This window comes from Lissotriton vulgaris, chromosome 11 (genome assembly GCF_964263255.1).
Source record: "Lissotriton vulgaris chromosome 11, aLisVul1.2, whole genome shotgun sequence".
NCBI classification, from domain to species: domain Eukaryota; kingdom Metazoa; phylum Chordata; class Amphibia; order Caudata; family Salamandridae; genus Lissotriton; species Lissotriton vulgaris.
Window position 1 is genome coordinate 662,553,349 of NC_141699.1, and position 27,902 is coordinate 662,581,250.

The window sequence follows — 27,902 nt, forward strand, 5'->3', positions numbered from 1 at the left end:
AAAGGATACATGTGGTAATCATATCCTACCTTTATTTTCATTATAGAATTTAGAGTCATTCATGTCTAATAGATATTGTTTATGTCACATGGAACTGTAACATGTAATTTGGAATTCACTGATGCAGGAGCTTAGATTTGAATACAGCAGAATTGGTTGGAGTTTGCCTCAGCTGGATGCCTTAGCTCTTGCACCAGAGGGTCCATTTATGCACTTAAATAAAGACGCTTTTTATATAACTTGCAAACTCCATCGCTTTATTACACCTAGCTCTTTCTTAGACACAACTGATTTCACCCTTTGTCTTCTGTGGCATCCTGCATTATATTCTTCACAATTATTTGATTACTCCTGCTTGCTAAAAACACTGTTTTCGAGTCTTCATACCGGTAGGGGTGCATTTCCCACTCCCTATATAGAATAAACGCATACTAACATGAGTTACAGATGTATGCTGCAGTGGCCAGTATCCTACAGCAACCACAGCACATCACTTTACAGCAATCGGCTCATGGCTTAGGCTCACGGTTTGATCCCCGAGTTTTCAGACCGGTAGGAGTGAGTAGGTTGCTTCCCACTCCTGCAACAGTCTAAACGCATACTAAAACCACTTGCACAACTATGCTACAGCGGCCAGTATGCTACAGCGCCCACAGCCCATCAGTTTATAGCAATCAGCTCACGGTTTAGGCGCATGGTTTCATCCCCAAGTCTACCGGCACCTCACCTCAGCACCATCTCACTCTGGGCAAAAAAACACTTTCACACCGGTAGTGGTGAATACTTTGCTAAACACTCCTTATATAGCACACCCTAACCACCCCACATAGCTCACAGTGCTCCTACCCTCCTCTTTCCTACCTTTTTCACCCTTTTTTCCCATTACTTGCTTCAACGGAATCACAAAATGGCGGCCAAAACTTCCTAGTTGCAACCACTCACACCGCTCACAGCCAATAAGCAGCAAGCTCGTGCTCATAACACTTAAGCCAATCTGATGGCAGAATTCCCAAATATCGATATCTGTAAATTTCGATATTTTGCCAAGACTACTAACTGCCTTAGCTCTTGAACCAGAATTTTTTTTTGAAAGAGCTGAAGACAATAATGTATGGTTAGACCAAAAGGGTACTGAATGTGCTTCTGAGAAGTGCAATGTTTGTGTTCCTCCTCAAAGTTCTGATGTGAGTAGAGCTATTACTAATTCTGACACGCACCAGATTGAATCTTCTATAGAAGCGATTGCTGACTCTTCTGCTGTTGATAGTTTGGTGTTACAAAGAAGTTTGATGATTACATTTTGGAATATTTTTATTTTTTGTTTCTTAAAGGATACATGTGGTAATCATATCCTACCTTTATTTTCATTATAGAATTTAGAGTCATTCATGTCTAATAGATATTGTTTATGTCACATGGAACTATAACATGTAATGTGGAATTCACTGATGCAGGAGCTTAGATTTGAATACAGCAGAATTGGTTGGAGTTTGCCTAAACTGGATGACTTAGCTCTTGCACCAGAGGGTCCATTTATGCACTTAAATAAAGACGCTTTTTATATAACTTGCAGACTCCATTGCTTTATTACACCTAGCTCTTTCTTTGACACAACTGATTTCACCCTTTGTCTTCTGTGGCATCCTGCATTATATTCTTCATAATTATTTAATTATTCCTGCTTGCTAAAAACACTGCTTTCGAGTCTTCATACCGGTAGGGGTGCATTTCCCACTCCCTATATAGAATAAACGCATACTAACATGACTTACAGATGTATGCTGCAGTGGCCAGTTTTCTATAGCAACCAAAAAAAATCACTTTACAGCAATCGGCTCATGGCTTAGTCTCACGGTTTGATCCCCGAGTTTTCAGACTGGTAGGAGTGAGTAGGTTGCTTCCCACTCCTGCAACAGTCTAAACGCATACTAACACCACTTGCACAACTATGCTACAGCGGCCAATATGCTACAGTGCCCACAGCCCATCAGTTTACAGCAATCAGCTCACGGTTTAGGCGCATGGTCTTATCCCCAAGTCTACCGGCACCTCACCTCAGCACCATCTCACTCTGGGCAAAAAAACACTTTCACACCGGTAGGGGTGAATACTTTGCTAAACACTCCCTATATAGCACACCCTAACCACCCCACATAGCTCCCAGTGCTCCTACCCTCCTCTTTCCTACTTTTTTCACCCTATTTTCCCATTACTTGCTTCAACGGAATCACAAAATGGCGGCCAAAACTTCCTAGTTGCAACCACTCGCACCGCTCACAGCCAATAAGCAGCAAGCTCGTGCTCGTAACGCTTCAGCCAATCTGATGGCAGAATTCCCAAATATCGATATCTGTAAATTTCGATATTTTGCCAAAACTACTGAACGGATTTACACCAAATAAACAAAAGCTTGCTTTCTAGACCAAGACCCTTCACCCTGCCAAATGTGAGGTAATTTCGTTCTCCCGTTTGACTTGTAGCCTTGTCTGAAGTTTCCTATGGAAATTGCATGGAGAAAACACGTTTTGGGACCCTTCTTTTTTCTCAGCCCCCCTTGATGAATCACTCTCAAAACTTTCAACATAGGTGCTGATATGAATTTGTTTGAAAAATTTCATGAAGATTCATCAAACAACACCAAAGTTATAAGCAAAACAAAAAATGTTCTTCCTATGGAAACTTGGCCCTAACTATAACTACCTACTGGCTACCGCCAGTAGGTAATATATATATATATATATATATATATATATATATATATATATATATATATATATATATATATATATATATATATATATATATATATATATATATATATATTACCTACTAGCGGTCGCCAGTAGGTAGTTATAGTTAGGACCTATTTTCCATAGGAAATTCGCAACATTCTATTCCCAATAATTTGGGCGCTGGTTGACGAATCTTCACCTAATTTTCAAAACTTATGGGGCGCTCCGGTCCACTCCTATCTTGAACGTTTTGGGGGTGATTCATCAAGTGGGGGCCGAGAAAAAATAGGGGGTCCAAAAACTTGTTTTCCCCATAGGAAATTTTAGACACGGCTACAGCCCGAACTGCTGAAAGGAATTAATCCAAATTTAGCAAAAAGTTAGCCCTTGGTTCAGAAAGCACCCTATATTATATTTATATATATATATTACCTACTGGCAGTCGCCAGTAGGTAGTTATAGTTAGGACCTATTTTCCATAGGAAATTCACCCCATTTTATTCCCAATAACTTGGGCGCCGGTTGACGAATCTTCGCAAAATGTTCAACACTTGTGGGGTGCTCCGGTCCGCGCCTATCTTGAAAGTTTTGGGGTTGATTCATCAAGCGGGAGCTGGGGAAAAAAGGGGTCCCAAAACACAGTTTCCCCCATGTTCTTCCCCATGGGAAATTTTAGACACGGCTACAGCCCGTACTGTTGAACAGAATTATAACCAAATTTTGCAAAAAGGTAGACCTTGGTCCAGAAAGCACCCCTTTTTTAAATGGTGTATATCCGTTCAGTAGTTCCTGAACGGAATTACACCAAATTTGATAAAAAGGTACTGCTTGGCTCAGAAAGCGACCTTTTAAAAAAATGGTGTAAATCCATTCAGTAGTTTTTGGGAAATTGAGTAATAAAGATAGTGATATCATTCATTCACCAACACACCCATACACACACTCATACACCCATACAGTCCTGCACACATGCTGTCTTCAAAACATTCAAGCAGTTAGTCACTCATTCATGCATCTATGCACTACATAAGACCCCCTAACGAGCTATACAGACACTCATACTGATACTCGAAAAACCAAGTAATAACCCATATAGAAACTTATGTAGCTACTCACCAACCCATGCAGTCACTTATACACAAAGTGAGAGACTGATACAGATATTTACATATTTAAACATTACTCACTAATCCATTGTCGGAGGGACGGTCAGAAACAGAAGTGAGGAGGCCGTATGGGTTGAATATTGTAGTGTTTTATTGAATTAGATCAACCCTGTAGCAGGATTTTAAATGGAACAAAAAATGATAGAGTTTTGGAATATTTTAGTCTAGGGTCTTAGAACATAGGAAAACGATGAGTCTCTTGGGCTCGTGTCATCCAAAGGGGTTTGTCAGATGATCTGTAGATGGCCTGGTCCTCACTTGAAGTAATGGCTTCCCCCGGGGTTCAGCTCAAAAATGGAAGAAAAAAGAAAACAGGGGTCACTGCCCATGTCCTGCTTTTCTTATTCTATCTACTGTCATCACACCATGTGAAATTTGGGGTTGTGTGAAGAGGGGGGGGGTGAAAAGGGTTTCCTTTACTCTTGTTGCGCAAAGGTAAAAATATGATTCAGTAGGAAGCAGATAGGATAAAGTCAGGGAACTGCTCAAGGAGTCTCCTACAACTGGTCATAAAACTGGTGTTGTCGAGGAGTGATATTAATAAAAAAAACACATCAATTTAATTGGCGCTCCCCGTTCTATTTAAAACCCTTGTTGCTCCGATGTCGCTCCCCACCCACACTGCCCCCCCCATTTTGCCCCTTTTGTTTCTCAGTTGTGAGGAGATAGTATGCTTGCTTCTGTTTCTTTCTTCTCTGACTTTTTGATGGCATTTTAACTGTCTGTACATAACTACTAATTGAAAATCAAAATAACTATATTTACCTTTAAATTACTTACTATCACATTACATATTGAAAGTATGTCAGATTGAAGTCTAGGTGGCAGAGTGGATGTATAATTGGGCACATTGGTGTCTAGGAGTGCGCATAGCTCTCTGAAACTTCAGAGTACATGTCTTACCTTTCAAGCATATAGCTCCCTGTGCTCTGGCCTAGCTACAGCCTGCCTTAGTGGTCGGTTATATGTAGTACATGTCTGTAAAGGACTTCATGGATTGCCTACTGGGTGTGTTAGTGAGTATTGGGTTATTGAAGTGTGTGTGCAACTTGCTCTATTATCGCTAGATAAATATCAGTTCTGCCTGTCTGTGTTAGTGAATGCTTAGCTAAATGTGTGTGTGTAAGGGGCTGCATGGGTTGCCTTCTGACTGTATTAGTGGGTATTGGAGTATTTAAGTCTGTGTGCAATTCGCTCTATTAGCACTAGATACATATCAGTTCTACTTGTCAGGGTGAGTGAATTTTTAGGTGCCTCTCTTACTATCTTACTTGGTGTTTTAGATTCTGTCTGCTTTTCTACTTAGGTATGTCGTATTGAATCTGTGTGGCAGGGTGGATGTATATTTGGGCACATGGGTCTCTAGGTGTCCATATACCTCACTGAAAGTTCAGACTACATGTGTTAAGTTTTAAGCACATAGCACCCTATCCTATGGCCTAGCTGCCGCCTATCTCAGTGGTGAGGTTTATGGGGTGAAAGAGCAGTTTATGCCTTCTCTAGGAGTACTAAATGTGAAGGATGGCCTAGCGCTAAAACTGCATGAACGCGCTCAAGTAAAGCAGGTCCTTTACATAATCCAAGGACTACTTCTATGTATGGCAGACTTGAAAGTGTCAGTTCTTTAGCAGAAATCGGAATGAGTGTCTTTGGTTCCTATGTGGGACTTTGATTGCATGTGTATGTGTTTGTTGGTACATCACTGCCTCTTTTTGTGACATATATGCTTTTCTAAATGTGTCTAAGGGGCTGCATGGTTGCTGGGTATGTTAATGAGTATTGGGTTATTTAAGTGTGTGTGGAACATACCAGGGAGGGATACAAGTTAAGTAAGCTGCTGGGCTTAAACGCCCTCCCTCACACAATGGATCTGACTGGAGCAGATGGGGACCATCGTATCCACCCAACCTTTAAAGGTAAGGGAAGGGGCTCTGTCGTCGATTTTATTTTTGTTCCGAGCTTCTTAAAGTGCCGGATTATAAGTTTTAATGTTGAGTTTAGCGCCTTCAGTGTTTATTATCCTCCGGTGTTGATTTTAAGGGACCCTGATTCAGTCAAGCACCCACATCGTAAGCAGATCGGAGGCTCTATTATAGCCACAGACCAGGTAAGGAGACTGAGATGGGCTAACACCAAACTGTGAACATTTTTATAGGGCACTACTCACAGAGAAAGACCAGCAAGTCTGGAAGTGCCTAGACCCATCATTAAAGGGGGCGGATCTAATCACTGCATTTGAGGGAGTCGCACAATGGATCAACGGCCTGCTCAGGCATAGAATGCCAAGAGAGGACGAGGACACACCTAGGTGGTTCGATCGGCAATGTTCCAGTGCCTTGATGGAACTGAAGGCAGCCTTAAAGACTGTCCCCAAAGATAAGACAATGGTGTCCACTTGTCGGGGGAGGTACAAACAGGCACTAAAACTCTGCAAAACCTCATTGCAACACCAGACCTGGGCGAATTTGAGGGAAGCGGCTGAATCAAGGGATATGACCGCATTTTGGAAAATATTAAATGAACCTTGTTTCCAAGATAAGATCAAATCCAAGCTTGAATGCCACGTTCTGCCAGAGGCCTGGGTGGAGCACTTTCAAGGCCTCTATAATCATGATAGTATGAGCAATCCAGCATCATCAGTAGAGATAGGAAATCGAAGGGTTGTTCAAATCCCTTTTTCTTTGGGTGAGATAAAAGCAGGAATTAAGGGTCGAACCCGGAATAAGGCCCCGGGTCAGGATGGGATTCCCCCGATCTCTTATTGACTCAGGTAGACTTGTGGGCACCGATTCTAACAAGAGTGATAAACATGGCAGTGGATCAGGCATGCCTTCATCCTGGTCCACTGCGATAATTGTGCCGATTTTTGAAAAGGGCAACAAAGACAACCCACAATGTTACAGGCCTATCTCCCTCATCGATGTAACAGTGAAAGTTATGGGAAGGGCCATGCTCAATCGGCTTATGGGCTGGGCAGACGAACATGACATCATTTCGGACATACAGTATGGTTTCAGGATGGGTCGTTCAACCTCTGAGCAATGTCTCAACCTTTATCTCCTGGTAGCCAAGTACACTGTCCCTAGTGATGAGACGGTGTACTTGGCTTTCATGGACCTCACAGCAGCATTCAACCGGGTTAATCGTAAGAAACTGTGGAAGCTTTTGGGGGCCATGGGCATCGACACAGGACTGGTCAATACTCTAAGCACCCTGCATCAGTACACTTCAGCCCAGGTCAGATACAACGATGAGGGAGACACTTCTGATCCCTTCCCTTGCTTCAGGGGTGTGAGACAGGGTTGCATCTTGGTGCCTTTTTTATTTACTTTATATATTAATGGTCTAGACAAGGCACTAGGAGCACTAGGGGTGGACTGTGCGAGGATAGACAGAAGAGGGATTCCTATTCTGCTCTACGCGGATGACGCAGTGCTTCTGTCACGCACTGCGCAGGGCCTTCCGCACCTCATAGATGGCTTTGTCATCTTCATGGAGTCATCTTCATGGAGAACCTGGACCTGTCTGCAAATCTCTCCAAATCATACATCATGGAGATGGGAAAAAGGCCACGCAGGAAAGTTAACTTTAGGATCGGTACCCACTGTTTGGAAAAAGTGCAGGCATTTTTTTATCTGGGAATTTTATTTGACAGCCACATGAGGTTCAACACAGTGTCAGATGAGAAATGCAGATCTCTTATTAGCTCTTCTGAGGCAATTATGAACTTTGCACACAGGTTGGGTCGCTGGGCTCCTGAGCAAATCCTGAACTTGTACAATGCCATTTGCAACGCCAAAACACTATATGGCAGTGAGGTCTGGGGCTTCATTGACCATTCAAGGATTTAAATTGAAGAAAACAAATTCCTACAACGGTTACTTAGAGTCCCCCAGAGCACACCTTCCGACTCAACCCACGAAGAGCTAGGTCTCACTAACATTAGAGACAGGATTCAATTGAAACCTCTCGTCTGCTGGCTTAAAATATGGACTAACCCTGAAGCGGTTTTAAGCCAGCAGATAATAACAGATTGCATCACTAGGGAGCACGGGCACAACATCCCCTGGCTTAAATATGTAAAGGAGACACTGTCTGGCCAGGGCTATGCTGATTATTTCAACAACCCGAGAAACCTGTTAGCCCGGGACAAGGCGATTGTTAAATCTGCATTCCTACAGAACAAGGCTTCCATCAGGGAAGACACAGAGATGGCAAAACCATCTGTGAGAGCCCACCTCCTGGCTAAATCTAGCCCAGGTATTGAACCATATCTGTCTTATTTTTATAATGCTCAGGACAGATTTTTAATGACTTGATTTAGGTTGAACCTACTTCATCACACATTGGGGTATCCCTCGGGGTATATAACATCCAATGAGTTGAGGGGCCCCTGCGGCTGCGACTATAAGTCTCCGCAGGAAACGCTCCATTTTGTCTTGTTGTGTCCCTAATATGCACACCCAGGAAGTTATTTTTGAAAAGTATTTTACAGAATGCTAGGTTCAAACATGCAAAGGTGGCTCTGTTGTTTTTAAAATTGTCCGAAGAGGTTTTTACACTTTTATGCACTGTTAACTTCTTAAGGATGGCCGAACGATTGAGAAATACTAAAGATGTGGGATGATGGCACCGGCTGCTAAATGTTTGCACTAGTATTCATGATGTCTTTTTTTTGTTCCTTTTCTTTATAGAAATGAATATGTTTCGAGGGGGGCTCCCCTCTCAATATGCTTGTTTTATACTTCCCATGTTCCATTCCCGACCCATTTTTGAATGGAATTCGCTCAGGAGTTTTAGACTCTCTAATTTTTAGCACAGCTTTTAACTTTATCCTCTGAGATGAATTGTATAGTTACTTGTTAACAATTTGTATTAATTGTATAGGTTCAGTAGTAGGCCCCAATCCTTGTGCTTTTTAATTGTATTGTACTTGTATGGTATTGTTGTATACCGAATAAAGTAATTTGATGGATGAATTTAAGTGTGTGTGCTACTGCCTCCATTAGTGCTAGGTACATATCAGTTCTGCCTGTCTGTGTAAGTGCATGTTTAGGGCTTATGTAACAGTGTATAGGTATTTTAGTGCTGGTCTGGTATTTTTCGACTTAGGTATATCAGATTAAAGTCTTAGTGGAAGGGTGGATGTATTAATGGGCTTATGCTGCCCTATGGCATAACAGGATGGGAAACACCATAGGAGGGGAGATAGTGATCCTATATAATCGACAGCTAACGATAGAGACTCTTTATGCTGAAAACATTGAGGGGAAATCCCAAGTTCATTGAGCTCTTCACCGAGTTAGTTAGTGACCTCCAATCACGGTATCAGTGCATCCTGATGATGGGGGATTTTAACTTTCACTGGGATCAGATACCCAGAGACTGCTATGCTAAACAGCTTGATGAGGCCACATCCACTTTGGAACTCAAACAACTTGTAAATGCCCCCACCCATGACAAGGGTCACACCCTCAACCTGGTCTTGACCACCCACCCATCAGCCAGCCTGACGGATATCAGTCCCTGTGCCTGATCTGACCCTTTTTTGATCAGGGGCCTGTTTAAGCTCACGGGTCGAGTGGCCAATCATCCCCCTAAGTGGAAAGTGCTGATTGGATGGAAAAAAAAAGAATGAAACCTTGTCTAGGCCCTGCACAAATCAGCCCAATTGAGGCTAGCACAGGGAAACCTTGACCAGGAAAGTGAGTTCCTCTCACACAGGCTGAGTAATGCCATTGATATAGTAGCCCCTGCAAGTAGCGAAAGAGTGAGGAACAAAGACACAGGGGCCCCCTGGCTTAATGAGGCTATAAAAGGGAAGAAACAAACCCTGCGCCAGTCCGAGAGAGCCTGGCGTAAAGCATATGACCCAGAGGCTCTGTCTGAATACAAAGCCATGTTGGTGGCCTATAAAAAAGCCATTATAGCCAGGAAATCTGAATATTATGAATCTAACATCCAGGCGGCCGACAACAAACAGAAAGAGATCTTCCGGATTTTAAAGGAGCTGAGGCAGTCAGCAGCACAGGAACCCCCTGTCTGCCCAGAAGACTGCAACAAGTTCAAGCCCTTCGTTCTCAACAAAGTCAACAACCTCTTGACAGACATTCACCACACTCCTGTCCACTGTCCCCGGTGGCGGACCCCTCATTGCTCGCCTGCTGTAAGCCCCTCACTGTCCTCACAATGCTCAGCCATGACACCCTGAGCCTCTAAATGGGAGGCATTAGGTCGGGGTCACCAGCGGATCCCTGTCCCCCCAGGGTATTTCGAATGGTACTCCCTGGGGTAGAGTGCGAGGTCCTTAACTTGCTAAATCAGTCACTTAAACTGGCCAGCTCCCGAACAACTTCAAGGAAGCTAGAGTCATTCCCCTGCTGAAAAAACCAGGGGCTGATACAAAGAACCTTAAAAACTTTAGGCCTATCTCTCAGCTTCCTTTTCTGGCAAAGGTGCTGGAACAGCATGTGCTGAAAACCCTATCACATCACATAGAGGGAAATCAGCCACTTCAAATGAAACAGGCAGGTTTCAGGGCCCACCATAGTACAGAACTGGTAATGCTGGCAGTAACGGACAAACTTAAGATCATGGCCGACAACAAGAAGCCATGAGCCATGGTCCTGCTAGACTTATTCACAGCATTCAACAAAGTCAGTCAAGGTCAACTTCTGTCACGGATCTAGGAGTTAGGTATCCAGGGGACGGCATTCCAGTGGCTCTCGTCCTTCCTGTCAGACCTATACTAACGGATCCAACTGGCTGATCAGATGTCCGATACCGTTGAGCTAACGTGTTGTTTCACCCAGGCTCCGGGGTTGTCCCCCCTTCTTTTCAATGCCTATCTTCAGCCTCTGGTGGCCGCACTGACCCGCATGGAGTGGCAAGTTTTCAATTATGCGGATGATACCCAAATCATCATCCAGATCGACAACTCTCCCACGGCTCACGCACGAATGCTGAATATTCCAATGCATACTGTCAACCAAATGACTGCCAACTCCCTCAAAATCAACCCCAATGAAACCAAGGTCCTGGCCATCACAATGGATATCAACCCTTGGTGCAACCTCTTCTGATCACAGGAGCTTGGCACTATCCCTAAACCAGACCAAGTCATAAAGAGCCAAGGCATAACATTTTTTACCAAGCTCTCCATGTCTCACCAGGTATCCTCTGTAGTGGGAACTTGTGTGGGCCTGCTAAGACAGTTATGAAGACTCTCCCCCCTCCTCCTATTCACGGCACTGCGAATGGCAGTGTCGGCACTGATCTTGCCACAATTAGACTATGGTAATTCCCTGTTAATTGTCCACCCCGAGAAGCTGCTATTGAAACTCCAGGTAATCATGAATGATGCTGCCAGATTGATTTTCATTCTCTGAAGGCGGGCGGACTCTACCCCCTACTGCAGCAGCTGCACTGGCTTCCGGTCAGGCAGAGAACCAAGTTCAAGGGGCTATGCATAGCCCACAAAGCTATTCATGGCCAGGCACCAGCTTACATTAAGGACGGCTGATAAACTCTGTGCCAGGGTGATCTTTCTGCTCCTCGGATGCCGGCTGCTGGCTTACCCCCATTTTAATACTTCCTCTAAAGGGGGCAGAGCCTGTTCCACAGGGATTCCTCAACTCTGGAATAGGAAACCCGCAAGTCTTCATAAAGTACTCCTCCCATTCAGAAAGAAACTAAAAACATTCCTTTTTGTCGAAGCCTTGGGCACAACGTAAGCCAAGATTTTGGGGCACACTCTTGTAGATTTGCCAAGGTTGGGCTCTCTCTCACTGCGCTTAGAGACATGTCGGTGATAATGTACTTTAGAAATCCCAATTAACATTAACAATTAACATGGGTTTCTAGGAGTGAATATACCTCACTGAAATGTCAGACTACATTTGTTACTTTTTAAGCACCTAGCACCCTGCCCTAAGACCTATCTGTAGCTTACCTGAGTGGTGAGCTATTTGTGGTAAACAAGCAGTGTATGCCTTCTCTAGGAGTATTTAATATGAAGGTTGGCCTAGTACTAAAACCTCATGCACGGGTTCAGGTATAGAAGGCCCGAGACATAATGCAAGGATTACAGCCCTGTATGGCAGACTTGAAAGTGTAAATTCTTTAGCAGATATCTGAATGAGTGTCTCACTTCCAATGTGGGGCTGTAATGGCATTTGTATGTAAGTTTGTTTGTAAGTACCCCCTCTCTTTGTGATATATATGCTTCTTTAAATGTATCTGTTATGGGTGTGCATGGTTTACCTCTTGGGTGTGCTAGTGAGTATTGGGTTATTTAAGTGTGTGTGCAACTGCTTCCATGAGCGCTAAATACATATGAGTTCTGCCTGTCTACGCGAGAGAATGATTAGGTGCTTCTCTTACTTTCTCACTGAGTGTTTTGGTGTCTCTCTGATTTTCTACTTAGGTATGTCAAATTGAAGCCTGGGTGACAGGGTGGATTTGTAATTGGGCACACGGGTCTTTAGAAGTGCTTATAGCTCAATCAATCTTTAAACTGCATGTGTTACCATTTAAGAACATAGCACCTGGCCCTATGTCCTAGCTCCAGCCTACCTTAGAGGTTATCTATATGTGGTACAAGAGCAGTTTACACCTTGTGTGGGAGTTTTAAGTGAAAAAACAACTCTTGTAGTAAAACTGCATGCACAGGCTCAAGGATACAAGTCCTGAGACATGATGCAAGGGATACTTCTCTACATGGTAGACTTGGAAGTGTGAGTTCTTAAGCAGATATCTGAATGAGACTATCAGTTCCTATCTGGGGTTGTGATTTCATGTGCATATAAGTTTGTTATTAAATGAATGCCTAGCTTTGTGGCATGTATGCTTCTCTAAATGTGCTTGCAAAGGGCTGGATGGATTGCCTCCTGGGTGTGTTAGTGAGTATTGAGTTATTAAGTGTGTGTGTAACTGCCTCCATTAGCACTAGATATATATATCAGTTCTGCCTACCTGTAGAAATAAATGTTTAGGTGCATCTGTCACAGTCTGTATGTGTGTTTTAGTGTCTCTCTGCTTTTCTACTTAGGTATGTAGGATTAACGTTTAAATGGCAGTGTGGATGAATAATTGGGCACATTGTTTTTAGGAGTATATATAGCTCAGTGAAACTTAAGAGTACATGTGTTACCTTTTAAGCACATAGCACCCTGCTATATGGCCTAGCTGCAGCCTACATCAGTGGTGAGTTATACCTGGTAAAAGAGCAGCTTATATGTCTTAAAGATCTTTAAATGTGAAGGATCGCCTAGCTGTAAAATTGCATGCACAGTCTCAAGTGTAGCAGGCCCAATATATGCTGCAAGGGATACTTCTCTACATGGTAGATTTGAAAGTGTCAGTTTTTTAGTAGATATCTAAATGAGTGTTCCAGTTCCTATCTGGGGCTGTGATTGCATGTGTATTTAAGTGTGTTAGTAAATCATTGCCACTTTTTGTGACATGTATGGTTTTTCACATGTGTCTGTAAGGGGCTGCATTAATTGCCTCCTGAGTGTTAGTGAGTTTTGGATTATTTACGTTTGTGTGCAACTGCCTCCATTAGCACAATACACATATCAGTCTTGCCTGTCTGTGTGAGTGAATGTTTTGGTACTGCTCTTACTATCTCATCGGGTGTTTTAGTTTCTGTCTGATTTTCTACTTAGGTATGTCAGATTCAAGTCTGGGTGGCAGGGTGGATGTATAATTAAGTACATGGGTCTCTCGTAGTTCATATAGCTCACTGAAACCTTAGAGTACATGGCTTATCTTTTAAACACATTGCTCCCTGAGCTACGGCCTAGCTACTGCCTACCTCAGTGTTCAGTTAGATGCATGACTGAGTTAATAAAACTCAAAACAACAACCTTTATTTTTTTAAGCACAAAAGACCATGTTTTATGGCATATCTGCAGCATATCTCGCAGGTCAGTTATTTGTGATAAAGCAAGCTTTTAGCACTTCACAAAGAGATGTTACTTGTAAAGTCAAGCTGGCAGTGACACTCCACAGGGTCAGTCTGCACTAGTGAACATTGCCCATGTTTAAACAGTGTATGTTTAACTATGCCTAGCAGCCTCATACTACACATGTGACTTAGTAAAAGTTAAAGAACATATCTCACCATCTAAGCATATACAAACCTGCCTTATAATTCAGAAAGAGCTGTGCTAAACAATATCTGATAGATAGCTGGCAAGTTTCGCAAGATCATGATTCGTATATACTTACAGTACATTTTTCCTCTTTTTATTTGGAGTGTTCTTGTCCTCTTTTAGAATTAAATAAATAGGACTACAAGTCCCAGAATGTAAAGAAAAGCTTTCCCTGAGACCAGAAGATCATTTTTACGCACATACATCTTTCACATCTTTAAAAATACCATTACATATAATTTCAACCATTTGAGTACAGTGTTTGTTTTTGCCATTTAGAGAATGGAGCAAACCAGCACAAGGGTTTGGAGCTCCATGGCAACACATTGTGAATTAACTTCACAGACATCTACTCTGCACCTAACACAAACTGTGTTTTAGTCTCATATTAATAAATATATAAAAGCATGTATAATACCAGTCATAAACCATCTCATGTACAACAAATACTTTTACGTAAATTTCAGATTCTTTTTTTAACAATTTCACATACAAATATACATTCTAAAATAATTTTTTGCTTGAAAAGAAATGTAAATCACTTACCAGAAGATTACGTTTGTTGCTGAAATAGCAGTTTTTGCTCTTATTAGATAGATGCAATAGTCCCAGGGTTTGTAAAAACTAAGCATAAGAATGACACACCACTCTCATACAAATCAACTATAAATGGCAACCTTTATAATTGTGCACTTCTGATATGCAGAAGACAGCAAATGAAAACATTCCTTTCATATTTTAGTGTTTGAACTGCACTTCTCAATAGTTAGTATGTGTTAACCCTTTCACTCACTTTTCCAAAGAACACCAAAATGGATGCCTATTTGTGCATAAGCACAACATATTCACTATCATCGCAGTGAGACAAAAAGGAGTCCAAAAATATACTTAACTAATAGTTTTATGACTTTAAAAGTACATTGCATGTTTTAAGCAAACTCTCACTAGGAAATGAAATCATTTTTATAGTAACAGAAGTCTGAACTCTTCAATTTATATAAAATAGTGACCTGTGTTTTTAACACCCTTCCCCCAATACACGAGTAGCACTGTCTCCATACTAACCCTCTGGAACAAATTGGCCACAGGTTCACATCACAAGCTAGAAGTACCATATTTTTACAAAATCAATGGCAGCAGATGTGGTACACTGTACACAGAAAAAAACATATCCTTGCCTTTATTACATTATGGTTTACTAGACTCAGACACAGATCTAGTTACTAATCTTCTCAACACACTACCTCATTGTATGTTATGTTATGTTACAAGTTGCTTATAAAGCGCATGTACACCCAGGGGTTTCATGGCGCTGTTGGAACATACCGAAAACAGAAGGGAATTAAATGTGCGCTTCCATAAACAACCGTGTTTTAAGCGATTTCCTGAATTTGAGTAAGTCTGTACAAGAGCGGATCTCCAGAGGAAATGAGTTCCAAAGTCTGGTGGCCAGGTATGCAAACCGTCGTCCACCTTGTCGTTTCCGTTTACAGGTGGGAGTAGTCAGTAATTGGAGATGCGTCGAGCGAAGGTTGCGGGAGGGGATGTACCTAGTTAAGGGAGTATTGATAAATTTAGGGCTCTTGCAGTGCAAAGATTTAAGGACAAGACATCCCGTTTTAAATTCTGTCTGTTGTGGTATCGGAAGCCAATGTAGTTTCTTTAGCAGTACATAAATTCACCAAGCACTCTTTAGCAGTGGTTTAGCCGAATGCCATCTAGGTTGTTGATGGATCAGTCTGGCCGCCTGATTCTGTACCATTTGAAGCCTCTTAGTAAGAAAAAGTGGCAGCCCTAGATAGATCCAATTAGCATAATCTAGATGTGATAATACCAGAGCCATTGTTACCTGTATTAGTTAGCGCTGCATGGGTAAGCATGCAGCTAATTTTCCTAATCTTACGTAGCTGATGAAAACATTTGGAGACCACTGAGCATACTTGAGTTTTTAGTGAAAGGTCACTATTTATAATGACCCTGAGGCTCTTTACTGAGGTAGATGGAGCTGGTGAGGAGCCAAGTTCCGTAGGCCAATATGTGGGCCCCAAAAGGTCTTGCTCTTACCTGTGAGTAGTAGTTCCGTCTTACTAGGATTGAGTTTTAGATGGTTTAGATCCATCCATTGACGGATAAAGAGCATGGTGGTCTGGAATGTGACCACTGACTTGGGTGAGTTATCAATAGTGATAGTTAACTGAAGATTGTCGGCCTAATTGAAAGTTGTCACATTCATTTCCTTCAGTGATTGAATAAGGGGAAAGAGGTATATATAAAACAAATGGGAAGAAAGTGATGAACCTTGTGGATCCCCACATGTTGTAGTTAGCTTTGGGGCTGTAAATGTAGCCAAACGCACTGATTGAGTGCGACCTTTAAGAAAGGAGCTGATCCAACAGAAGGCCTGGCCCTGGATGACAGCCTGTCTGACCCGGTCTTCCAAAATACTATGGTCGACCGTGTCAAACGCGGCCGACAGATCTAATAGTACCAGGGCCTGAGGGATGTCTTCATCCGCCTTTTTGTGGAGGACATCCAGAACTGCCACTATCACTGACTGTCGAGTTGGCAGGACCAAAGCCCGCCTGATGAGAGTCTAAATAACCAGACAGTTCCATGAAGTTGGACAAGCATTTTTTTGACACATGTGCTTCTAGCACCTTCACCAGATAAGTGAGCAAGGAGATCGGTCGGTAATTTAACAAATTCAGGGGGTCGACTCCAGGCTTTTTTAAGAGAGGGACCACAATCGCGTTTTTAAACATATCGGGGACATAACCCTGAAGTAAGGACTCATTAAGGAGGCTTAAGGCGGCAGTTGGTAGAGCAGAGACTATATCTTTTAAGACATGGGGTGGACAGCAGTCCAAAGGGGAGACAGATTTCACTTTGGACAGCAGGTCCAAGAAACCTTGATTGCTAATAGCCGGAAAGGCATCCAAGGTAAAGGAGTTAGTGAGTGGGTCACAGCAGGTCTCCTTAGCATTTGATTTGGGAATGCCAGCTTTGATAGTGGCTATTTTATCCAGGAAGAAGTTGTTTAAGGAGTTGCAGAGATCTTGGGTGGGAGTGGGAGAAGGTAAGATTCTATCTGTGTTTGATAATTCATTGACAATAGCAAAGATTTCTCTTGACCCATTGGAAGAGTTGAGGATTCTAGACGAGTAATGTGAGGCCTTTGCAATACTTAAAGCTTTTTATATTCCTTCTGCGCTAGGAAATAGGTCTGCCTGTCTTCACTGGAGTAGTTTTGTCGCCACCTGCATTCTTTTTGGCGAAGTGCAAATCTCTGCCCTCTTAGATCTGAAGAGAACCATTTGTGTGCCTCAGAGTGGGAAGCCAGTTGAAGTTTTTTTAGTGGGACATAGGAATCTCTAGCTGGTGATATCCAAGTTGAGATATTGGCTTCAAGGAAGTCCAAATCTGAGTCTAAGGAGATCGATTGATTGGTAAGGGTGTTCACAAACTCTTGTTTATTTAGCAAACCCCATGCCCGATCATACCACCTTCAACCGAAGGGGTCTTATTATCGATGGACATAGTTACTGACAGTTGGAGTAAATAATGATCCGACCATATACAAGGTAGTATCGTAGGGAGAGATACTGTAATATTGATTTACCAGACTTGATCCAGAATGTGGCCTTTGTTATGTGTTGCTGTGGTGACATGCTGATAGAAGTTCAAGTTAGTCAAAAGTTCAGTTAATTCCGTGGAATGGGGCCCTCCTTGTGGGTCATTCGATCAGTGGTTTAAGTCTCCCACTAACAGAATTTTAGTGTAGGTAGTTGCAATATTAGCCATTTGCTCACTCAACTGCAAAGTAAACTGCGGCATATACTGTGGGGGCCTGTAAATCAAAACACAAATTAGCGGGCCAGATTTAGATTCTAGCTTGATGACCAAGTTATCCACGTCAAGGAGATCAAGAAGGGTAATAGTTGTAAATTTGTAATCATGCTGTATGATTGCTGCAACTCCCCCACCGGATTTGCCAAGCCGGTCTGCATGGAGTATGTAATAATCGTTGTGTAATGCAGCCAGAATGTCGGGTGTATAATCAGATGTCAGCCATGTCAGAAACAGGATGTCTGGTTTATCCGCTGACAGTAGCGAAAAAATGTCTAGTTGATGTTTCACCATTGATCGCGTGTTGAGATAATATATCTTTAACTTTCAGACATTCATTTTGTTTTTAGGAGCAATTGGTTGCCTATACGGATGTGAGGTATGCTTAGGTAGCTCAGGGTGGCCTATCTGTGATTTAGAGAACCCTATTGACCTCAATCGTGCCATCGTGCCATGGCCGAGAGAGATGGATAGTTGGCACAAGTTTCCCAGGTCCTCCGCAGAGTAGCTGATAGTTTGGGCATAATTCCTGGCCCCTGGACCCGACCGGACTCGGACTGGCGCAGACGGGCTTGCCTTTGGCGCTCCTTTGGCGAGCGGCCGGTGCGCCTGCTGTGCTCCTGTGGCAAAATGGCCATTTGAACAGGTTCCCCACCTGCGGCTCCTCCCCCACCCTTTGTGATTGGCTGGAGCAGAGGGGTGAATGGAGACCACTAGGGAGCCCTGCTCCACGAGAACAACACGTAAGTGTTAGGAATCTCTACTTCAATACATCAATTCAGTTCATACAGTTTTAAAAAGACGATTTTAGTATTACAGTGCAATTCCAAAAAGGAGCGCCCTTCGGGAAGCAGTGTGCTTCCCAGTGCCCGCTCCCGCGTCTGAGCTGCCTCCTGAACAGGTTCCCCGCCTGCGCGCCGCACCCACCCCCATGACTGGCCGGAGCAGAGGGGTGAGTGGAGACCGCTAGGGAGCACCGCGCCGTGAGAACAACACGTAAGTGTTAGGAATCTCTACTTCAATACATCAATTCAGTTTATATAGTTTTAAAAAGACTATTTAAGTATTACAGTGCAACTCTAAAATTCACCTAAATGTTCAAAAAATCTAATCAAATGTGTGTTTTCTTAAACCAGGAGAATGCCTAAATGTTAACTGCCCTTCATTCAGAAAACTGCAAATCAAATTAATTCAGGTCCTTCGGTGCACTCGTGTTGAACCTTATTTTTCTACAAGTACTCGTCCAAAATCTTAGTGTGCTACTCCATCCTAACGCTTTGTCTGGAAGCGCTAGTCTCAAAATATGAAATATGTGGGCCAGACGACTCTGTCACATGGGATGTGTGCACTATTTTCAAGAACATTCAAGTTTCATCAATTCTTAAAACTTTGTAATCAATTCTTGAGATATTTCTTCGACAAATCTTAGAGGAATCAAAAATAAAAGTGATGAATATGACCAGAGACTCTTTACTGAAAAACAAATAAAATCTGATTCCAAACTTACAGTGTGTGTATTGAAATATTCTATGCAAGCGAATGATATCACCAAAATCATGAGGAAACACTGGTCACTGATAACACAAGAACATTTAAAACCTTTGTTCTCGGAAGAAATCACTTTTGCTTACAGTAGATTCAAGAATCTAAAGGAATTATTAACTAGTCAAAAAAATAAGATCGATAAAAAAGCATATAAAGGGATGCAAAAATGTGAAAACTGTATTCACTGTAATAACGTTATCCAAGGTAACATCTTCACCCATCCAATGACGGGTCAAAAAATACCCTTATTGCATTCAAGCACATGCAACATGAAAAACGTTATCTACGGAATAAAGTGCCCTTGTGGAAAAATGTATGTGGGCCAAACAGAAAGGAAGATAAAAATAAGAATGACAGAACATAAAAGCAAAATACGTCAAAAGAACTTAAAATCGACAGTGGCGACACACTGAATGGAAATTGGTCATTATATAGCTCAACTAAGATTCACTATATTGGAAGCTATCACCCCATAGTGTGATTTAGACCCTCATAAACAACGATTAAGAACAGAATATTATTGGATACGGAAACTGGGCAGCATGTACCCCCAAGGGATGAATGATAGAATAGAACTGTCTTGTTTCTTGTAATTATCCTATTTCTGCATAATCATTGATAATAGATTTCAAGTATATGTCACCCTAAAACTATTTTGTTAACTCACCAGACCACACAATCATAGCAGTCATGTAACACATTACTATTTGTTATCAATACAATAGATATGAAGTATTAGTTCCACCTTTTACACACTCAACCAATAAGGCCGCTACTCTCCTACCGAAGCCATGTAGCTTGATTACAGCCTTGATTTATATTTTTATATATTTTTTTATATTTTGGCATTGTATTTTTACTTTTACTTTTCCTTTATGTTTCACAATTGCCTTTAACTGACTAAGCACACATTGTTCACGCTATTTAATCAGTATAGTGAATAATACTATTTTTAGAATTGCATCGCGATCACATGATTCGTGTTTAACCTACTAAAGACAGGCTTCCACTAAAGCGAACATCACACGGAATAAAAACAGTCGCTATCCGTTTCTACACAAGTAAATAATATTATTTCTTAGAACTGCATGAACACCGCGATCACGAGATTTGCGCTTAACCAATCAAAGATAGGCTTTCACCGAAGCGAACACCATATGTAATAAAAATGGCCACTATTCGCTAGGGAGCCCTGCGCCGCGAGAACAACACGTAAGTATTAGGAATCTCTACTTCAATACATCAATTCGGTTCATACAGTTTTAACAAGACGATTTCAGTATTACAGTGCAATTCCAAAAAGGAGCTCCCTTTGGGAAGCGGTGTGCTTCCTAGTGCCCGCTCCCGCGTCTGAGCTGCCTCCTGAACAGGTTCGCCGCCTGCCGCTCCGCCCCCACCCCCATGACCGGCCGGAGCAGAGGGGTGAGTGGGGACCGCTAGGGAGCACCGCGCCGCGAGAACAACACGTAAGTGTTAGGAATCTCTACTTCAATACATCAATTCAGTTCATACAGTTTTAAAAAGACGATTTTAGTGTTACAGTGCAACTCTAAAATTCACCTAAATGTTCACAAAATCCAATCAAATGTGTGTTTTCTTAAACCATGAGAATGCCTAAATGTTAACTGCCCTTCATATAGAAAACGGCAAATCAAATGAATTCAGGTCCTTCGGTGCACTCGTGTTGAACAAGTTATTTTTCTAAAAGTACTCGTCCAAAATCTTAGTGTGCTACTCCATCGTAACGCTTTGTCTGGAAGCGCTTGTCTCAAAATATGAACTATGTGGGGCAGACGACTCTGTCACATGGGATGTGTGCACTATTTTCAAGAACATTCAAGTTTCATCAATTCCTAAAACTTTGTGATCAATTCTTGATATTTCTTCGACAAATCTTAGATGAATCAAAAATAAAAGGTATGAATATGAACAGAGACTCTTTACTGAAAAACAAATAAAATCTGATTCCAAACTTACAGTGTGTGTATTGAAATATTCTACGCAAGCGAATAATATCACCAAAATCATGAGGAAACACTGGCCACTGATTACACAAGAACCTGATTTAAAACCTTTGTTCTCTGAAGAAATCCCTTTTGCTTACAGTAGATTAAAGAATCTAAAGGAATTATTAACTAGTCAAAAAAAGAAGATCGATAAAACAGCATGTAAAGGGATGCAAAAATGTGAAAACTGTATTCACTGTAATAACATTATCCAAGGTAACATCTTCACCCATTCAATGACGGGTCAAAAAATTCCCTTATTGCATTCAAGCACATGTGAGACAAAAAAACGTTATCTTCGGAATAAAGTGCCCTTGTGGAAAAATGTATGTGGGCCAAACAGAAAGGAAGATAAAAATAAGAATGACAGAACATAAAAGCAACCTACGTCAAAAGAACTTAAAATCGACAGTGGCGACACACTGGATGGAAACTGGTCATTATATAGCTCAACTAAGGTTCCCTATATTGGAAGCTATCACCCCACAGTGTGATATGGACCCTCAGAAACAACGTTTAAGAACAGAATATTATTGGATACGGAAACTGGGCAGCATGTACCACCAAGGGATGAATGGTAGAATAGAACTGTCTTGTTTCTTGTAAGTATCCTATTTCTGCATAATCATTGATAATTGATATCAATTATATGTCACCCTACAACTATTTTGTTAACTCACCAGACCACACAATCACACAGTCATGTAACACATTACTATTTGTTATCAATATAATAGATATGAAGTATTAGTTCAACCTTTTACACACTCAACCAATATGGCCGCTACTCCCCTACCGAAGCCATGTAGCTTGATTACAGCCTTGTTTTATATTTTTATATATTTTTCATATTTCGGCATTGTATTTTTACTTTTACTTTTCATTTAATTTTCGCAATTGACTTTTACTGACTACGCACACATTGTTCACGCTCTTTAATCAGTATAGTGAATAATATTATTTTTAGAATTGCATCGCGATTACGTGATTCGTATTTAACCAATTAAAGACAGGCTTCCACTAAAGCGAGCTTCACACGGAATAAAAACGGTCGCTATCTGTTTCTACACAAGAAAATAATACTATTTCTTAGAACTGCATGAACACCGCAATCATGAGATTTGCGCTTAACCAATCAAAGACAGGCTTTCACGGAAGCAAACACCATATGTAATAAAAACGGCCCCTATTCGCTCAACAGCATCACATGAACATCCACGCGAAGAATGCCGGACCTCATCTTAGCGTTTTTCATTTGATGTAAGTTTCACGCCACTTCTTTTCTTTTCTCTTGGATCACTATTTAGATTATATCTTCACCATTCGCTTAGTGCCCATAATGACTGTATTCACAACTGCTCGCACCGCATATTACATGTACGAACTTCTTTAATACCCTACAAAGGATTTAAGCATTTCCCACTGTTTGTTAGATCTGACTCGTAAATTTCAAAACATATAACGGTGACATATAACACTATTTATTCATGATAACATATGAAAGAGTGCAGTTCGTCTGTTTTTTAACCAAACTGTACACCATAGCAACTGCATATGTATTTATGTATGATTAATGGACTGAGGAGTTTCCAGTAGTTTATTTGAAGATAATAATTTTGCTAAGACTAGCTCATTTAGTTTCCGTTTCTTTCCTTTTAGACCCCTGATGAAGGGTTAATAATTAGACCCGAAATGCATTGGGTAAAATGAAAAACTATTGATAAAGTAAAACGCAAATAATTGAATGTGCAATGGAAAATTATTGCAACTGAAATATGAAATACTAATAAACATTTATTTGGAATAAGAAGAAATAACTGAAGAATTGATTACAAAGTTTTAAGAATTGATGAAACTTGAATGTTCTTGAAAATAGTGCACACATCCCATGTGACAGAGTCGTCTGCCCCACATAGTTCATATTCAGAAAACTGCCTCATTCAGCTCCAGCCTTCTCCAGTCTGCCACTGCTGTTCACTTCAAAATGGTTAGAGTGTGGAGTGTGGGCCATAGCTCTGTCTTTTGGGCTAGAGAGGCTGCTGGAAATAGCAGAGACTTGGGTGTGTCTAATGTGGCCATTAAATGGATAGGCACAGAGGGTTTAAGTGTCCTCAATTACTGCCTTTGGTTAAAAGCATTGTACATTCCCAACCCCCTAACCTCATGATTGTGCGCTGTGGTGGCAATGATCTAGGCACATTGACTCTGGGAGGACTGAAAATTCTAATGAATCCTACCAAAGTTTAATGTGAAGTTTTCTTTTCATTTTTAAGAGTAGGCAGTGGTCTGTGGGACCACTGCCTGCCCTTAGGAAACGCTGTAACAAGGGGACCCCTTCCAATTTGCAGATGGGTTACCACCTACTTAAAGTAGGTAGTAAAATGCGAAATTTTTGTGACCACATTTCGGTCACAAAACATTCCTACATACCAATGTGATTCGGTTAGGCATGGGCAAATTTAGCAAATTTGCGGTTCGCGAATTTGCGTATTCACAAATTCGCAATCCGCAAAATCCGCAAACTCTCCCGTATTTGCGGATTTTTTCTTTTTTTTGTGTTTGCAAGGCTTTCTGCCAGTTTGCAAGGGTTTTGTATCAGTTCGCAATTGCGAACTTACTTGTCGGCTCGCACCGGTCGCGACTATGTTGTTTCTATAGCTGGTTCATCATCACAGGTTCACAGCACCCTCTGTTTCACCACTGCCACCCTCTGGTTCACCCATGCCACCCTCTGGTACATCACTTCCACCCTCTGGTTCATCACTGTATATTATGGGGGGGGAAAGCAAGCACACCTGCCCTGCTTCAACTGACATGAATTAATTTGGGGTTGATTAATGTGTCACTGAATTTAAACTTCCAGTCTGGCACCTGCTTCCTTATCTGTAGTTTGCTTTCTGTTGCAGTGCAATTTTTTTTTCACAGGACCTTTGTGGCCTACTTGTTGCTATTTAATGAGCCTGCTGTGAGGGTCAGAGCAGGGTCATAGAATAGTTGCAAGTAGGCAACTGAACTCTGGAGGGGCCCCTCAGGAAGCACTACAGAGAATAGTTACTAATAATGAGTTTGAACTTTTGCACCTGCTGAGTGCTTTCAGTTTTGCAAAACTCATTTTTCTGCAATTTTGCGGGATTCGCGGGGCGCGAATTTGCGCGAGATAGAATTCGGAAGCCGCGAATTTGTGCGAATATGCGATTTGTTTTTTTGCGGCGTGTTAATTAGCAAGGTTTTGTGCGTTTTAGCGAGCCGCTTGTAGTGCAACGGCGCAAAGTTACCCTCACGGTCATTCACGGGCACGGCCATCTTGTTTGCATGACGTATTTCCGTTTCCGGGCGCGATGTGTAATCTCGCAAAGTGTGCGGCTCGCTAGTACAAGTTCGTGTGTGATCGCAAGGGAAATCTCGCGTGAACTTACCCATGCGGCCGTGAACGGGTGCCCCCATCTTGTTTCTCATTCATTGCTATGCTTCTCGGTATGCTTTCTGAATCCTCTCCTAATCTCTGCCATCCTTTGCTTGTTTGAAGTTTTTTTTAATCTTTTTTACTTATTATCTATCCCTCTATTTTTCCAGCTCTATATTTTTGTGTTTTCTGCTACTTTTGGTTAATTTTAAACTACTATTTTAAACTCTTTTCTTTTCTTCTTCCCTATTCTATTTCTTCTTTATTATTTACCTTCCTTTATGCCCAGACCATGGTAAAGGGAGCCGGGAAGCATCCTGAGAAGGGGAAGGGTTCCGCACCCCATGGCCGGCTCCTGTGCGGGCGTTTGAGGGGGGAGCAGGTCACAGCCCGGGAGATCTTCAGCGCGGAGGAGGTGGCCGCACTAGTTTTTTATGTTCAGCGCCGCCTCCCCAGGACCATCATGGCAGACGGCAAGATCGCTAGTGGGTACGGGATCCGGGAGCGCCGGAAGCGGTGGGAGAAGGTGTGCCGGGCCATGTACCAACACTCTCGGGTCCGGCTCACCTACAACCAGGCCACCCACCGTTGGACGGATCTCCTGGACTGGGAACGCGACTTGATCGACCTGCTCGGCCTTGAGATCCCCGGGCTTGGTGAGTAGTAGTAGCTATTTCTTCACTACTCTGTTTTCTCCTGCTCTGTGTGTTATTATATTGCAAATTTTTGTTTTTTACCAAGAGCAATAATGCTGCTGATTACATTGTAGGTAAATGATATTTCAAAATCTTCTGTGCATTTCAGGTGCACTGCTCTCCTTCTCAGTAGCGTTGCTACTATGCTTATTTGCTTTCGATTTTGTGTTCATTTCATTGGCCTGAGAAATTATGTATGAGTGTAGTTTAAAGAACTGCGTAATGCTAGACACTAAGGGTCAGATTTTTAATTACCGGTGCATCCCTGCAAAGTAGCAGGGATGCGCCAGTAATTGTGCGCCACGCCACCACCACCCATGGTGCGCCTATGTACAAAGCGGTGCACCATGGGCCCAAAACGTCACCGAAGCGTTACACATCTGTGTCGTAAAGGCGGCGCATTGCTGGAGTTGCGTCGCAATGATGGCGAAGCTCCAGCAATGCTCTGGGGTGCCCTATCTCCCCAATGCTGCGTCAAGCCGTATGTCTGCTTCAAGCAGGCGCAGGGTTTGAGTCACGCATCATTGTCCTAAAAGTGACTGATTGAAATCTTATAGATTTCTCTCAGCCACTTTTAGGATGCATTCCTGCGCAGGAACGCCCTCCCTTGCGCCGAAATGCCCCCTGATGACGCAGGGCTTGACAACGTGATGCATCTCCCATATGCGTCGCGTTGTTAATATACGCCACACCATGGCGCCTTTTTTGTTCTGCCGCTGCATCACAAAAGTCACGCAACAATGGAGCAAAAGAGCCGCAAGGGGCTTCTAAATCTGCCCCTACAGACTCAAGTCCAGTCCTTCCTTGGTACACCTGGCAATAAAAAGAAATAATGGTGGTTGATTGATAGTTTGAGTATTTTAATGACTGGTTAATGTAGTAGGAAACTTTTTTAGTGTTGTCGCTGATCTACAATCACAATGGACTTTGTCTGTCACTTCGCGTGCTGCGGACTGCTGCCTGCCAGTCCTAGGCGAACCTTTTTAGTAGTTTGTTTAGTGAGTTACATAACTTTCCAAGTCGACGGTCCGCAAATCAAGCAATACTAATATCGTAGTAGACCACATGAGATAGGTCAATATATTCCGTGGAATAGTTGTCTATTTGCTATTTCGCCAAAATATTTTGTTATTGTTCTTTTGAAATGTTTGATTTGGTTGACAAATATCATCCATGTTTTCTGGTCTTTCTTTCTTTCATGTTGTACATCAGCTCCCCCCAGGGGCAAGAGGGCATTGGAGGAGGCTGCTGCTACTGCTGAACAAGACCAGTATCGGTCAGGCAAGGGCTCCTTTGCTGGCCCCGGTAAGTTTTAATTTTAACCTAGAGCACCTATTTTTTCCTAGCGTTCCTCATTCGATTTTTTCTAAATCGTCTTTGCTCTTCTTGTAGACTGTATCTAAATTCTTATCCTGCCTCGACTATGACTCCCTGTGGTATTGCTAGATTATTCTTATTAGTCTGTCTGTGTAGCTAACTGAGATTGCACATTTGGCAAAAGGTTCAAAACGAAACTCCCATTCTAGTCAGCAATAGCTCTATGCACTGAGTGCAGTCCTCTGGGATTGTCCATAATGTCTTTTCAAGTCTTCTAAATGTTTATGCTTTGACATTTACCAACAATAAAAAGGTGAATGACCACCAAGAAAGAATAAGATACTACTTTACTTTTGGTTTGGATAGGAGGACAATCCATAATACTACTACTGTTGCAGGGACAAATCTGCACAAACAGATCTATGGACACTAATAGTGCATTGTTTATCAATTATAATAGGCACAGGTAGACTTTCCACATACCTCAGTGATATCAGACTTTGAAGAACCCCCAATCTCCTTACTGACTAGATAGTGTGGCAGAGTCATTTAGCTCCCGAATTCATCGATGATTGATCCCCAATGATGATTATCCAACGCAGGACAAAAGTACGGAGTCAGAGTCCAGAATTGTCAGAGGCACGGACTCATGCTTGCAAATTGCAAAACCTTTTGCTCATTCACTCTTGACTAAAAACCACAGAGTCTATTTAAGTTTTAAAGCTTTATTAAAAGTAAAAATATTTATTAAAATGAAGCTTGTCATAAAACATAAACGGTTGATTAAAAATGGAAAAGTGCTTAGTGATTTATTTAACATATTTATTGAGGGCGAGCCAAGCCCTCACCTGGTTGGAACTTTAATTTTTCTTTTTGGGGCTGAATCGTTGGTCACTCCATCCTAGTGATGATGATTTGTTCTTAGAAGTGAATCTTCTGTCTGTTATGAGAAAAATGGTGCGTGTTAAAAAGCAAGCATTCATCAGTTGTGCCAAAAAGTGCAGCAAGACGACACCCTTCCCTGGAAAAAGGGAA